General features: G+C 34.5%; 1 protein-coding gene across 3 annotated transcripts in view; it reads right to left on the reverse strand.

Annotated features, from left to right (window-relative positions):
* Positions 1–5,791: 5,791 nt before the first annotated feature.
* TMEM106B (transmembrane protein 106B) overlaps positions 5,792–15,556 on the reverse strand; it is a 32,706-nt gene continuing 22,941 nt past the window's right edge. The window contains exons 9-10 of one of the 3 annotated variants that reach the window (XR_001152253.3): positions 7,235–7,312; positions 5,792–6,061 (exon numbers count right to left, since the gene is read on the reverse strand). The gene's annotated coding sequence lies outside the window, so the exon portion shown is untranslated. Of the gene's footprint in view, positions 6,062–7,234; positions 7,313–10,337; positions 12,059–12,939; positions 15,379–15,556 lie in introns of those variants that run through there. The other 2 variants (XM_012757128.3, XM_012757126.3) reach the window with 2 other exon arrangements.

Here is a 15,556-nt window from a genome sequence, read left to right on the forward strand (position 1 = left end):
AAGGGAATTAAACATGCTCCCAGCTAAGTAAAAAGACCTTTTTCCCTTTTCTTTTAATTATACTTCCCTACATCTTCACACCCCCAATCCAGAAAATCAAAAGAAGGAGCTCAAGAATGTGAAGGGACAGACCATCACTCCCTCTCCCCTCTGCTTATTTCTGACCCAAGAGATGTGCCCTGCACTGAGAGTGGGGAGATTGAAGTTTTGATTTATAATCTAATGAGCTTTTATACCTGAAAGGAAGATTGGTTTTAAAAATGAAAGTGCTTGTATTTATTTTCAGAGTTTTAAAGAATTTAACTTTTTGTCACATAAGCTGTTAATATTTTTCCTCAAGTATTATTGCTATTTTATGTTATTTCACTTATACCATAAGTGAAATAACATGTACAAGTGACAGAAATCAAGTGCAAAGCCAAAAGTAAGGGAGGGGAAGCAGAGGTACAGCTGGGACTTGGACATTAGCAGCACTACTCTTTCCAGTCTTCATGTCTAAATTTCATCAAAATCCAAAATCTCACTTAAATCATCTGAGGCAGGTTGAGATTGTGCTCCTCAGCTTACATTCTTGGACACAATTCCTTGTTATCTGTGGACTTGTGGAACTGAAAAGGAAAGTTATCTTCTCGCAATACTCTCAATATGCAGTAGGGGAGAGGCACAGGATAACAGTTATAGACATTCCAGTTCAAAAACAGGGAAAACAGAAGGTAAAAATGAGCCACCTCCAATGCAGTTCTTAAACACAGTTGGGCAAATTCCATTAGATTTTAAGTCCTGGGAGTAATAATCCATAGCTCTCTCAATTCTGCCCCTTTAGCTCCTCATGTCTCTCAATCAAAAGGCACAGAAGGAGGCTCCTGTGCTGGTTGGTGAAATTGATCCTGATAACCAAAGGGAAACTAGTTGTTACTAGCAAAGACGGTAAGGAGTATGTCAGGAATACAGAAGATTCCATAGGGCATCTCTTAATACTGTCTCCATCCGTGATTCAAACTAATGGAAAACTACAGCAACCCAATTCAGGCAGGACTGCTAATGGCTCAAGTGCCTCAGGAATAAAGGTCTGGGCTAACCCTACCATGTCGTGGCCCGTTTACAGGATGGAGGATGAACACAGAACACAAAGCGAAAATGCAGAACACAAAAATGTGGACACACATACAAACGGTTGACTCGAATAATAATAATACACCAGCTCAGTTTTATTTTTATACTCTAAAAAATTTAAGTTAGTTCCTTGTACGTAACCACCCAGGCATTTCAGCAATGGCCATAAATTCCAGAATGCATAGCCTTAGGGAAGCAGATATCCCTTGACTCAAGGTTTCCAGGTGGTTGCTCTATGCGCTAGGCATAGATCATTGACTGAGATTAGCAAAGATGGGCAAGGCAAGCCACAGGGGGCATTTCTCATCCCCAGCTTCTCTTAGGGTGACCCCCTAAGATCTTCGGCTGAAACCTGGCAGCTATGCATGGCTTAAGTCGCCCTTCCCTTGAGGGGTCTTACCAGTCATTGACTAACCAGCCATCTTATGAGGTGTTTATCGTGTGGCCTCCAGACCCCCTTGCCGTGGGGCAGAGTAGCTCTTGCTTACTTGCAACTCAGGTCCTTTGTTATGCCTCTAGGCAACAGCTTTGTTTGTCACAGGAAGCCTGTCCGGAACACATTACTTTCAAATGCTCTAGACACGTACATTACTCACTAACTTTAATTCTTAAACTAGGAAAATATATGTCAGTCCCCTACACTACCAGGCAAATAATCATGACCAGCTGAGATGTTTGCTGAGGACAAGGGGAATATTGAATGGGTAGTAGAAGAAGGTACCACATGACCAGTTGCAGAAATGAGGACTGTGATAATTTTGAATATTTATTTTGATTGTGTGTGTGTGTGTGTATAAATGATTCCCCTTATTAACATAATGGTAGTTATGCTCTATAAAATTGCCATGAACCCTGAATTAGTGAATATCGAACCATTTCTCCTAAGGGATATACAGAAGTAAGTCCCTGCCAGCTTCTGGTCACATCATTTTTGTCCACTGACCAATATGTAACCTTGTTTTGTGTGCATTTCTATTTAGAGATGCATTAATTAACATACATACTGCTTCATCAACATTGAGCTCGCAGTCAACTGCAGTATAACTCATGCCTGAATGAAGCTCATGTAACACATTGATTTGCTCGTAAGGCACAGCACAGCTTTCTGGTGCTAAGGACACCAAAGAGCACGTTAGCACTATGTTTGAGGGCCATTTTAAACAGCAAAATCATTTAAGAAAAAGAACAAAAATGTGAAAAATATGGTACTAAATAAGCTGTGAAAAGGACACTTGTTTATAGATGAGGACTGAAGGAAGAAGGCAGAGTGTTGCCTTGTTTAACTTCATTTGGACAGGGGCAGATCCACTGGGTGATTCGAATTTTCTGCCACTGTATACATGTCCACATATGGCTGCAGAAGCACTGTGAATATTGATTTGGGGGTTAAAAATAAATTTTAACAAAAAGGCGAATTTACAAATTTGAACTCCATGAATAATGAGAATAGACTGTGTGTGGGTAGCAAATATTTTTTTTCCTAACTTATCCTCTTATCATCTAACAGCAGATATGTTAATAATTAAGTTTATACCTCAGGGTTTAAGCTATAGGGTATCAAAGGAGAAGTGAACATCACCCGAGGAATTGGTATACTTTTTTGGGGAAAAGGTTAGTGTGTTTTCAGTTGTAATAGAGATAGTTGTCTATCATGTTGGTGGAAAGTTAATTTTATTAGTACCTGTATTTATAGATTAAGTATGGTTTAAGAATATGTGTATAGATGCCAAATTGACAAATGCTGGATTGTGATGGCTCCATTGCTGGATCAACTTGACTAGGCTATAATCCCCAGTTATTTGATTAAATACTAATTTAGGTGTTGCTTAAAGGCATTTGACAGATGTAACTAAAGCCTCAAATCAGATGATTTAATTTAAGAAACATAATCCTGGGTGGGCCTGATTGAATCTGTTAAAGGATCTTAAAAGCTGTGCTGAGATTTTCCCAGGAGAAGAAATTCCACCTATGAACAACAACATCAAACCATGCCCATGGAGGTCAAGTCTGCCCATGACCTTTCTTTCCTGAATGTCTCTCTTATGGACCTGCTTACATAATCATGTATGTCCAAATCCTTGAAACACATGCATGCATGCATACATACATAATCAATCAATCTTACCAGTTCTACCTCTCTGTGTGTCATTCCTCTTTCTTGAGTTTCAAAACAAAATCTAGTTATATTAGGTAATGGGAAGGGAAGCTGGAGAACCAGGAATGGAAAAACTGGACAAAGATGTGATGGGGGCTTTATCCACACTAATGCACATCTGTTCTCCATAACTTGCCCTCCTTATAAACCTGCTCCAGGGAAAGACTTTGAAGAAGTGATTTTTGTTTGTTTATTTATTTTTGATACTCTGAGCCCTTTCGATTTGAAAACTTTCTCCTGCTTAGGGAATATTAGGGATATTATTATTTCAGATATTTTATCTGTTATTTTTCTCTGGCACAGATTTACTCTCGATCTGTTCCCCATGTGGCCTAACTAGTACTTGGAACACATTGTGCCCATCCGATACATCACTCTGACATGGGCCTGTGGTCCTGTTGCTTCTTCAGCCCTGCAGTCTATTAAGCTGTGTCAATGGCTAGCCACTGCAATTCCAGGAATTGGTCCTGAAATTAGCTGTATATGAAGTGGAGTTAGTGTGATTACCTTCCCAGCTTTCTGGGAAGTTTGCTGAAGATATGTGGAAGCCCAGGGAAGCATGGGCAGAGATGATGTATGCTAGTCTGGGAATGGAACCTAAAAACACTCCCACAAGATCATTCATGCTGTCTTCTTTCTTCTCATTTTAGCTTGCCAGAGCAGAAGAGGTAGGGTAGGTCTTCATTGTTTGTTTGTTTATTTTTGGTTTTTTGTTTGAGACAGAGTCTCACTCTGTTGCCTGGACCAGAGTGCCGTGGCATCAGCCCAGCTCACAGCAACCTCAAACTCCTGGGTTCAAGCAATCCCTCTGCCTCAGCCTCTTGAGTAGCTGGGACTACAGGCATGTGCCACCATGCCCGGTAATTATTTCTATATATTTCTAGTTGGCCAATTAATTTCTTTCTATTTTCAGTAGAGACGGAGTCTCGCTTTTGCTCAGGCTGCTTTTGAACTCGCGACCTTGAGCGATCCTCTCACCCTCGGCCTCCCAGAGTGCTAGGATTATAGGCGTGAACCACCATGCCTGGCCGGTCTTCATTGTTTTAAGAGATGGAAACATCTTCATGCTTCTAACAGACTGCCATGCAACAGAACAACAATTAGCTTAGGACTGGAACATAAGTGAGAAGTAAATTTTTATTAGGATAAAGTACTAAGATACCAGGATTATTTGATTTAGTAACTATCCTACTATAACTGATAACAGCTACTGACTTCAAAAGTCATACAAATATTTTTAATTTTTCTACACCTTGAAAAATGCTTTATGGTTATTTTTTAATGCTTAGATCAGGGGTCAGACAAGTTTTTCTTAAAGAGCCAAAGAATAAATATTTTAGGATTTTTAGTCCATATGGTCTTTGTTGCGTCACAGTTCAACTCTGCTATGTGAAAGATGACTAGACAATACAGAAACACGAGTGTGCCTGGCTGTGTCCCAATTAAACTTTATTTACAAAAATGAGCTGCCAGCCCATGAGATTTCTGACCCCTGGCTTAGAACTAATTTCTCTTGAATTCTCTCTTAGAATTAATTTCTTTTGATTTATTTTTGTGAGCAATGTGGGGCATGGATATAACTTTTTCCCCTCCAAATGATTAGTGAATTCAGACACCATTTATTAAATAGTATGTCGTTACCTACTAGTTTTAAAGGCCAACTTTAAAGTAATGGGAGATTTATGGCTCTGTCTTCAGTTCCTAAACCTATTTTTCTATTTCTGCGTCAATACTAGGCTATTTTCATTTCTATAGCTATAAAATATGATGTAATAGCTAGTATGGAAAACCCATAATTTCAGTTTATTTTTCAAAAGATTTCTTGGCTACTCTTGCACATTTATTCTTCTGAGTTTTAGAATTAGCCTGTCAAGTTCCATGAAAATTTTTGTTTGTTAAGATTTTTCTTAAGATAACTGAATTTGTGAATCTGTAACATTTATTCTTCTAAGTTTTAGAATCAGCTTGTCAAGTTGCCTGAACATTTCTGTTAGGATTTTGGTTGGGATAACACTGAATTTATAAATCTGTTTTTGAAATAGACTTTCTGTATTGAATCTTCTCATTCATGATCATGGTATATGCTTTAGTCAGCTTGGGCCATTATGACAAAATACCATAAACTGGGTGTCTTATAAACAACAACAACTTATTTTTCACATTTCCAGAGACTGGGCAATCCTAGATAAAAGCAATGGCAGATTTAATGTCTGGTGAGAGCCTGCTTTGTGGTTCATAGATGGCCATCTTCTTGTTGAGTACTCACATGAGAGTCCTCCCATGGTGGAAGGGACTAGTGAGCTCTCTGGAGTTTCTTGCATAAGGGTACTAATCCCACTTAGGGTACCTCTGCCCTTCTGACCTAACAATCAGCCACCAAGGGCCCCACCTCCTAATACCATCGCAATAAGAGTTAGGATTTCATCATATGAATTTTATACTATGTTCTCCCTTTAATACGATCCTGTCTTTTTCTTGTTTTTGATTTCACAATGATTTCTTTAGTTACTAGTTAATTCTAAATTTCTTTTTTTATACTTGAGTAGAGGTGTTTCCTTTTTTAAAAATTAATTTGGGTTAGGAAGAATATGTTCTGCAGTATATGTTAAAATTTGAAATTCATACTTATTTACTTACTTATTCATATAAATATTCCAGAAAGAAAAATTCATGAAACCAGAGTTGTTGGGTCCAGGCATGTATATTTGAAATTGAAAGAAGAATATACAATTAAGACTATTTCCACACATTTGTTATTAATGGTTAATATAAATCTTTTTAGTATTTTCCAATCTGAAAGAAAAAAAATCACATTTTATTTACATTATTTGTGAGTTCAAGTATAAATTCACACTCAGATACTTTGATTAAACTTGATATCTAAAATAAATGGAATTGAATTACACACGGTGGGCTAGACTCATATTTTTAAAAATTTAATCTTAAAATCATAAGCCTATGAGTGGGTTAAAAATCAAGTGGACCAAATAATCAGATTACATTACCTATGACTTTACTGCTCATACAAAGATTAGACAGACATGATTACTAGGCTGCCTTAATGTTCCAACTTTTCAGCTACAAAGTAACTTAGACTTGTAAAACAAATAAAGATAAATACATCTGCTATTTACACTAGTAGAAGTTCCAGTTAATTTTGGATACAACCAAATACTCTGGCTAAATGTCTCTGCAGCTCAACTGGAATCCTATTAGAATGAACTGTCTAAACCTTTAAATAGGTAGCTTGTAAAACAATTTAAAGTGGTGGCTCTCTGCCACTATTTTGTCTACAACTCTAGATAAACTAAATAAAAATGCTCACCAAGAGAAAATATTCTTGAATACTGTATTTCTACAACTGAAGAGTGAAAAAAGTATTTGAAAAATGCTTCTGGCACTTGAAATCATGTTGCTTTATAAAGAATCTTTCAAGTGATTCACCCCATATAAAGTCATTCTGATTTCCCTGTAAATCAGTATGCCTACACAGCCAGAATTGGTATGTAAAATGGTTGTCCAGGGAAGTTAGTTTTATCTTACTGTTGCTTTGAATTATATGTTTATGTTTAAAAAAATTATTTGCTTTAATAAGTTATAAAATGATAGAAGATGACCTAAGTTAAAACCCAGAGTTGACTTGAAGGAAAAATAGGCAAATAATACTATAGTCTATTCTAATCAAAGTTTGGGAAATGTGCCACATAGTATTTCCTGTCTGTTAATACGATTAATGAAGATAAATTAGTTTGCTCATTATCTCCTTAAAGCATAGGCACTTCCCAACATTTATCCTCCATGACATTCACAGGAAATATTCGTTCAGCCCATTAGGACAAACTAACAAGGATGCTCACAGTCTGAGATGACCAGCCACCTGGCCTCCGGAGGGCTGCCATGCCTGTAACCCATTTGCAGCACAAGGATTGAGAGAGGTCTGCTTAGACTCCTTATTATGTATCTTACCCTGTATCCATTCTTCCAGCTCCTCAAAATGCTACAGTTGTACTCCAGCTGTTCTCCAAAGTAGTATTGAAATTGACACTAAAGAGAAGAGGGTAAAGTGTCCAAGAGATGATAAAATTCACTTTATTTTTGGCCATTACACTTTTTTTGAGGTTGAGGTTGTAACTGTATACTTTCATTTCATATCCGCTATAACAAAACACAGTGCCTTGTATATAGTTGTTGAAGTTTACTGAATTCAAACTTTGGGTACCCATCAAGACATCATTTTGAATTCTTCCAATTCTAAGTATCATGATTAGGTCTTTAGATATACTATAAAAAATATGATGAAAACAGTTTTCATAAAGAAAGATTGTGGTACTCTTTACACAATACTTTTGTCTTTAATAAATGTTAAAATGACAAAGGTCAACCAAAGTTAAAACCCAGAGTAGCGTGCATCATAAGCAGTGCATCATTTCCCCAACATTGTTAATGAGTTTAGTTTTTAGTTGAAAGATCAAGTCAAAATTAAAACCCTAAGGTGAACTAAACCTTAGTTTTTAAAATGAAAAATGGAAAACAGAAATAACAATAGTATATACCTCATAAAGCTGTAAATATTACAAAAAATAATTCATAAAGAATGCTTATTATAGTGCCTGACATAGAAAAAGCTCTTAACATTTTAGCTATTACTTTATTAACTTTACTCCATTAAACACACTGCCTGCTGACATAATTTTTCAAAGTCTGTTACATTTATATTTAACAAGTATTAAACAACTACAAAGATTGCAGAGTACCACTAATTTTTTTGAAAGGTAGGTAAATGTATATGGCCTTGTGTGTGAACAGAACAAAATTTCCCTGACAGCATAACATACTTTTTCACAAGTCTGTCTTCAAAATTTAAATAGTATCAAAATACAGGCTATATAAATACATTAATGTAGTTTTTCATATAATCTTCTTCATCCATTAAAATGTGAGTTTGACTTAGAGTACTCATGTACATAAAGCCTAAGCTGACATTTTAATATGACAGCAATGTTTTGGCCTCCTCTTTTTGAATCAGTCACAGATGTCACTGTTGAAATCACTAATGGTAAAGTAACAATGAAGAAATGCCCAGTTCGTAGCTAAACAATATTTTCATATTGACTATTAAAAATGAAAACCCTGAAAATAATGAAACATTTTTTTAAGATTCTGTAAAAATCTAGCGATATTATTCAACAAATATTTAGTGATAATTTCAATGGTGCAGCAGTTAATGAAACAAATAAGAACCCCTGCTTTCATGTTTACTATGTTTCAGTATAAATATGCAGACAATAAATAAATAAATCAGTGGCAATGTATAGTATTTTACATGGTGATAGTCCTATGAAAAAGATAAAAGGCATGAAAAGAAGAATAGGAATTTCCAGGGTCCAAGGGTGCTGAAACTATTTATTTCCTTTTAAACCAGATACAGGCTTATAAAAACAGCCAACTAGTATTTTAGGAAGGAAAAAAAGATAATGGTTGAAGGTTATGCTTTTAAACTAAGTGTAATAAATGACATAAATATTCAAATAATTTAATTTTAGAAAATTCCTTACCTCTTAACTTAAAAAAAACAAAAGTTATCCAGTAAGGACACAATTAGATAATTTTAGTTATGCTAAAGTTTACATTTGAGTAAAACACTCTCTGTGAAAAATGTACTAACCTTAATCTCAACTTTACAAAGGTTGTTACAGATATCAATGTTGTCTCCATTTAGATTTATTCTAAACAGTAGAAAGAATTGTTAAAAATTATCAGTAAGGAAAAAAATTAGTTTGGGAGGGTGTCATTTTAAATTTAAGAATTAAATATCTAAAACAAATTTGGGATTAGGATTCTTGGTACTTTTATCTTTTCTGGTAATGTTAAAAAAATGCTATTATCGATATATTCCATTACTGAATCTGGAATTCATGAAATGAAAATAAATGTTGGAATCTTCATTATGAAATCATTTTTAGATGATATGCCTTGTACAAAGTCTCAAATATCTTTTTTAAATGTTCCCTTTGAAAACTAAACATATGAAATATATATAAAAATAAGAAACCCCTTCTTAGAAAATTAGAAATTACATTTGTTTTTCTCTTATCATTTTCAACGCTATTTATAAAATATAAATTTAAACTTGTATTTTCCCCATTATAAATTATTTTGCAGTCATAAACCAAATCAGTTTTGGTAAATCATACTAAGTTAACATTAATAAAGAGGCGACTGTACTCCACACTCAAAGCCACTGGCTCAGGGGGCCCTAAAAAGATGAGCAGTCAGGACTGCAGGTCTCCTGCTCACCACTAAGTCAAAACATCTCCATTTTATAACATATTGGGCTTATACATAAAGGGCTGTTTAAAAATATACATTTCATAGCTTTAAAAAATTCTGAAAACCACTGATCAAGGAAACAGAAATCTACCAGAAAGGGCCTTATACATTTGTTAATGATTCTTCTCCAGTGAGAAACTGGCTAGTTAGAGAGCACTTAAGTCATAAATCTTTTTTTTCCCCCTATTATTTTATAAAGATATTTTGGGGCACATTTTATCTAATTTCTGATCATTCTACTTGATACAAGATTTTTAAAAGAGTAATTAAAACACTAAGCTGACAAAAGTTGTTTGAATTAATGTTGATTAAAACAAAAGTTTAAAACAAGTTTTCAGTTCAGTTCAAAACAAAACGTTTGAGTTCCAAAACCAAAACAAATTTTGTGATTGGGCATTTTGTTTAAAAGCAAACAGTCAGACAAAAGTCATGAAATGTTTAAGTTTGGAGGAAGACAGAGAGAGAGGGGTGGAAAACACCAGCTGAGGATTGACAAAGATAGGATTGGGGGATAAAAGAAATGGTCAAATATTTTCTAAAAAAAAGGGAACAGAATGAACAAAGGGATAAAATAAAGAACTGTTTCTAAGGAATGAGAAATATCTCAGTTTGGCTGGGAAATAGATGATAGGCAATAAAAAGAAATATGATTGTGAATTTAGGTTGTAGTCAGGTAATAAAAGGTTCTCAACACCAGAGAAAGGACTTTTTTTCAGTGAAAAATAAGAAAGCAGAGGCATACTTTATTAGGCATCACTTTATTGTGCTTTACAGATATTTTGTTTTTAACAAATTGAAAGTTTGTGGCAACCCAGCATCCAGCAAGTCAATGGATGCCCTTTTTCCAGCAGCATGTGTTCACTTCCCTGTCTCAGTGTCGCATTCTCATAATTCTTGCAATATTTCAAACCTTTTCATTATTATTACATCTGTTATAATAATCTGTAATCAGCCGTCTTTGATGTTACTATTGTAATTATTTGGGGCGTGCTATAAACTGCACCCATATAAGACAGTGAACTTAATACATAAATGTGTGTGTTCTGACTACTCCACTGGCTGGCTGTTCCCCTGTCTCTCTTCCTATTCCCAAAGATACACAACATTAAAATCAACAAATCTACCATAGCCTTTAAGTGGCCAAGTGAAAGGAAGAGTTGCACATCTTTTATGTTCAATCAAAAGCAAGAAATGATTATGGTCAGTGAGGAAGGCATGTTAAAAGCCAAGTTGGGCTGAAAGCTAGGCCTCTTGCACCAAACAGCCAAGTTGTAAAAGCAAAGGAAAAAATCTTGAAGAAAATTAAAAGTGTTACACCAGTGAACACATGAATGATAAGACAGCGAAACAGTTTTATTGCTGATACGGAGAAGATTTTAGTGGTCTGGACAGTTCAAACCAGCCATAAAATTTCCCTTCAATTCTGTGAAGGCTGAGAGAGGTGAGGAAGCTATAGAAAAAAAGCTGGAAGCTAGCAGAGGTCGGTTCATGACATTTAAGGAAAGAAGCTGTCTCCACAACATAAAAGTGAAAGGTGAAGCAATAAGTGCTGATATAGATGCTGCAAAACATTATCTAGAAGATCTAGCTAAGATCCTTGATGAAGGTGGCTACACTAACCAACAGATTTTCAATGTAGATAAAACCACCTTATATTGAAAGATGTCTTCTAAGACTTTCATAGCAAGAAAAGTCAATACCTGGCTTTAAGCTTCAAAGGACAGGTTGACTCTATTGTTACGAGGCTGATGCAGCTGGTGACTAAGTTGAAATCAATGCTCATTTACCATTCTGAAAATTCTAGGGCCCCCAAGATTTATGCTAAATCTACTCTGCCTGTGCTCTATAATTGGAACAAAGCCTGGAAGACAGCACATCTGTTTGTAGCATGGTTTACTGAATATTTTAAGCCCACTGTTGAAACCTACTGCTAAGAAGAAAATTATTTCTTTCAAAATAGTACTGATCATTGACAATGCACCTGATCACCCAAGAGCTCTGAGGGAGATGTAGCAGAAGATTATGTTGCTTTCATGCCTGAATTCTGGAGCCCATGGATCAAAAAGTAATTTCAACTTTCAAGTCTTAAGAAATATATTTCATAAGGCTATAGCTGCCATAGATAATGATTCTTCTGATGGATCTGGGCTAAGTTAAATTTAAAACCTTCTGGAAATAATTCACCATTCCAGATGCTGTTAAGAACATTTGTGATTCATGAAAGAAGGTGAAAATATCAACATTAATAGGAGTTTGGAAGAAGTTGATTCCAGCCATCATGGATGAGTTTAAGACTTCAGTGGAGGAAAAAACCTAGAATTAGAAGTGGAGCCTGGAGATTTGACTGAATTGCTGCAATCTCATGATAAAACTTGAATGAATGAGAAGTTGCTTCTTATAAATGAGCAAAGATGTGGTTTCTTGAGAGGGAACGCACTGCTGGTGAAGATGCTGTGACCACTGTTGAAAAGGTAACAAGGGATTCAGAATATGATATAAACTTAGTTGATAAAGCAGCAGCAGGGTTTATGAGGATTGACTTCAATATGAAAAATTCTACTGTGAGAGTCTTTCATGAAGAGTCAATTGATGCAGCAAATTTCATTGCCTTATTTTAAGAAATTGCCACAGCCATCCCAACTATTAGCAACCACCAGCCTGGTCAGCAGCCATCAACACTGAGGCAAGATCCTCAGTCACTAAAAAGACGACGACCCACTGAAGGCTCAGATGATCATTAGCATTTTTAGCAGTATTTTAAAAAATTTTTGTTTTTTTGTAGACAGAGTCTCATTGTGTCACACAGGTTGGAGTGGAGTGGTGGATTATAGCTCACTATAACTTTCAACTTCTGGGCTCAAGTGGACTTCCTGTCTCAGCTTCCTGAGTAGCTAGGATTATAGGCATGAGGGCTAATTATTTTTTTTTTAGAGACAGTCTTGCTATGTTGCCCATTCTGGTCTTGAACTCCTGGCCTGAAGCAATTCTTCCACCCCAGCCTCCCCAAACAATAAATTATTTATTAAGGTATGTGCATTGTGTTTTCAGACATAATGCTATTGCACACTTAATAGACTGTAGTATGGTATAAATATAACTTCGTATGCACTGGGAAAACAAACAGCAGCAGAGATTTCAAGTATGAGATAGATTCCAGATATATGACAGAGGTAAATGGATAAAATTTGAGGACTGGAAATTAATTGGATGAAGAGAAATCAAAGATGATGCTAACATGGAGTTCAGGAAAGGACCAAGGATTTAAGCTTAAAGCTAAGACTTTCAGTATCTACACTGATTTGTTTATGTTAAGGGAATTTCAAAAGCATAACCAAAATACATGAGTGATACAAATTTTATTTTTCATGCTAAAATTTTTACAAATTTTATTGTGTCATACACAATTACAAGAGTGACAGTTACAACTGAATTAAAAAAATAGCATTTGGGGGCATTTCTATTTGCTACTATCATGTTTTGTTACATGGCGTGTTTTGTTACATGAATAGCAACCATGGTTATAATTACAGAACTGCTTAGTTCATAAATTTAATAAATGTGTCATGATGGAGGCCACTACATAATATAAACAAAGACTAAGTGCCCAAACATATTCTCACATTTTATATTATTCTTTATTCTACAATTAGAATCAGTGGTTAGAATCTAGTAACACCATCATTCAAGTATCTGACCAAGTGGGTCAAGTGAGCAAGCATTTCAAATCATTTCCCAAAATCTTTTTTAGTTTAGTTCTGAAGGAAAATATAAGACAAAACACACAAGGCATGGCTGGCATGATATTTTATGCCTAAAACCAACCATTAGATAAGGAAATCTGCATCTTTTGCAACTTGGCATTTGTTTCATCTCATGTAATTAAAAAATGAAAGTACTGACAGCACTTAGAATCACCCAACTACAGCAGCTATAGTATCTCCCAGACTTCTAGTTTCTAAAATTCTGGGGGGAGTGGGACAATTTGAAAGGTAACAGTCTACATGGTAGTAATATTACCTTTTGGCCATTGGCCCAATACTAATCCTTTTTGTTTTTTAGTATACAAAATATGCTGAAAACATTTCTCTTAAACACATTTCAATTAATGTAATTAAACAGATGGCAACAACTTCCTTCTAGAAGAGCTAGTTTTGCTATGAAAAATTTGCCATATACTTGTTAAATTAATTTATAGAATATTTTTAGGGTCAAATACAGATCATGCTATATTCTCTAATTGAGAACCTGTGTTAAACACTTGTAAAAGGAACTACAAACATAATCACATTAGTTTAAAAAAATGGAAATTACTATTTTATTCTTATAACTTTGCATCACTTAATTTTATCCAAATTAATGATAAATTTCAAAAAATCTATGGTAAAACTTATATTCTAAGCACAAAAATACATAAATTTTAGTTCTAATCAGAAATTTCCACTGACAAGTGAAAATTTTTACTTTGAAATAAGTAGATCTGGGATATAGAAGTTAATTTTTGATCTGAGCATGTCACAAATATATTTTGTTTTAATGTAAAAATAATTTTTAAAGAAATAATATGTAAAGTCTTTTACCCCACCATCTGAAACACACAATATTTTTTCCTTAAAATAGTTTAAAATAAACATCTCATTTAAAATCTGATTTTACAAAAAAGAGAGAAATAAAACTAATTACTCTTATATGTACTTGAGCCAAGTAGTTGTTGCTTCCAGATATTGTGAGCTAAAAATCATTACCTGATAACATTATGATAAGTAACCTTTTGCTTATAACCTAATAACTTGAAATTCAATTGATATTGCTTATCAAAGAAGACTGATATATATTTGTAAATTTAAAAATTTACATCTTTTAAAAAGTACCTAACAATTTTCTTAAATAAAATATAATTATATAAAGAACTATTTATTCTAAGAATTTTAAAAAACAAATAAACAAAATGAGGGGAGTGCAAGAGAGTTGGGGACATATTCACCAATGAAATATCCAGAATTATTAGTAATAATAAGGCTCAGAACCACAAAGGATTCACGAGGCTAAAGTTTCAAGTCTACTAATATATTACTTTTATTGTGTTTTGACAGTCATCTCCTACGGATTGCATTCCCATTTCCAAACTATAAATCCGATCTGGAGTTATATTTTCTTGTCATGATTTTTTTTTTAGAGAAAATAATTAACTCATTGACCAAAACAAACAAAAAAGACACAGAAAACGGCACACAAGTCATTTAAATGTTATGTACTATAATATAGTCATTTAACAATTTCAAGCAATTTCTCTAGAATCTAATATTTTCATACTCTTATTTCAAATCTCAAATATATCTATATTATTCATAAGTAATTTACTCTGACAATACATCAGTCTTATCTTTATTGGAATCAAGGAGTACTAAATTTTAGAAGAAAAATTAAGCTATAGATTATGCTCCAAAGCATTTTACAAGTGTTCATTCCCCACTTAAAATATTTCAGATAGCAACTTAAAGCTGCCAAAATCTTAGTCCATCAATATGGTTTTGATTGTCACTATTTTTAGCTATGAAAATTTTTCTTCTTTTAATCAGACTAACCTGAGTCGGCTGGGCTTTCCAATGGACATTTTAAATGACAGAGTACAGATATGGGAGGCAGAAAAACTAGATCTGTGTCCAATTAAACTATTTACTAAATATGTGATCTTCAGCAGTCCTTCAACTTCTCCATGCCTCTCCTTACTCTTCTTAAAGATGAGGATCCTATTACTCTCCTTTGACTGACTCCTCCTACGACTATAGGAAATCACGTAAGAAAAACATGAAAGAACTCTAAGAAGGGCCAACATGCTATAAATGCTATCAATGCACAGAGGCTTGTTACAGTACTGGATTGGTTAGAATGACCAGTCTGTAACGGTGTAACTTAAAAGCAAGTCATTCTGGGATGTATCAGAAAAAAATTTTTAACATC

Source organism: Microcebus murinus, chromosome 9 (genome assembly GCF_040939455.1).
Source record: "Microcebus murinus isolate Inina chromosome 9, M.murinus_Inina_mat1.0, whole genome shotgun sequence".
Lineage (NCBI taxonomy): Eukaryota > Metazoa > Chordata > Mammalia > Primates > Cheirogaleidae > Microcebus > Microcebus murinus.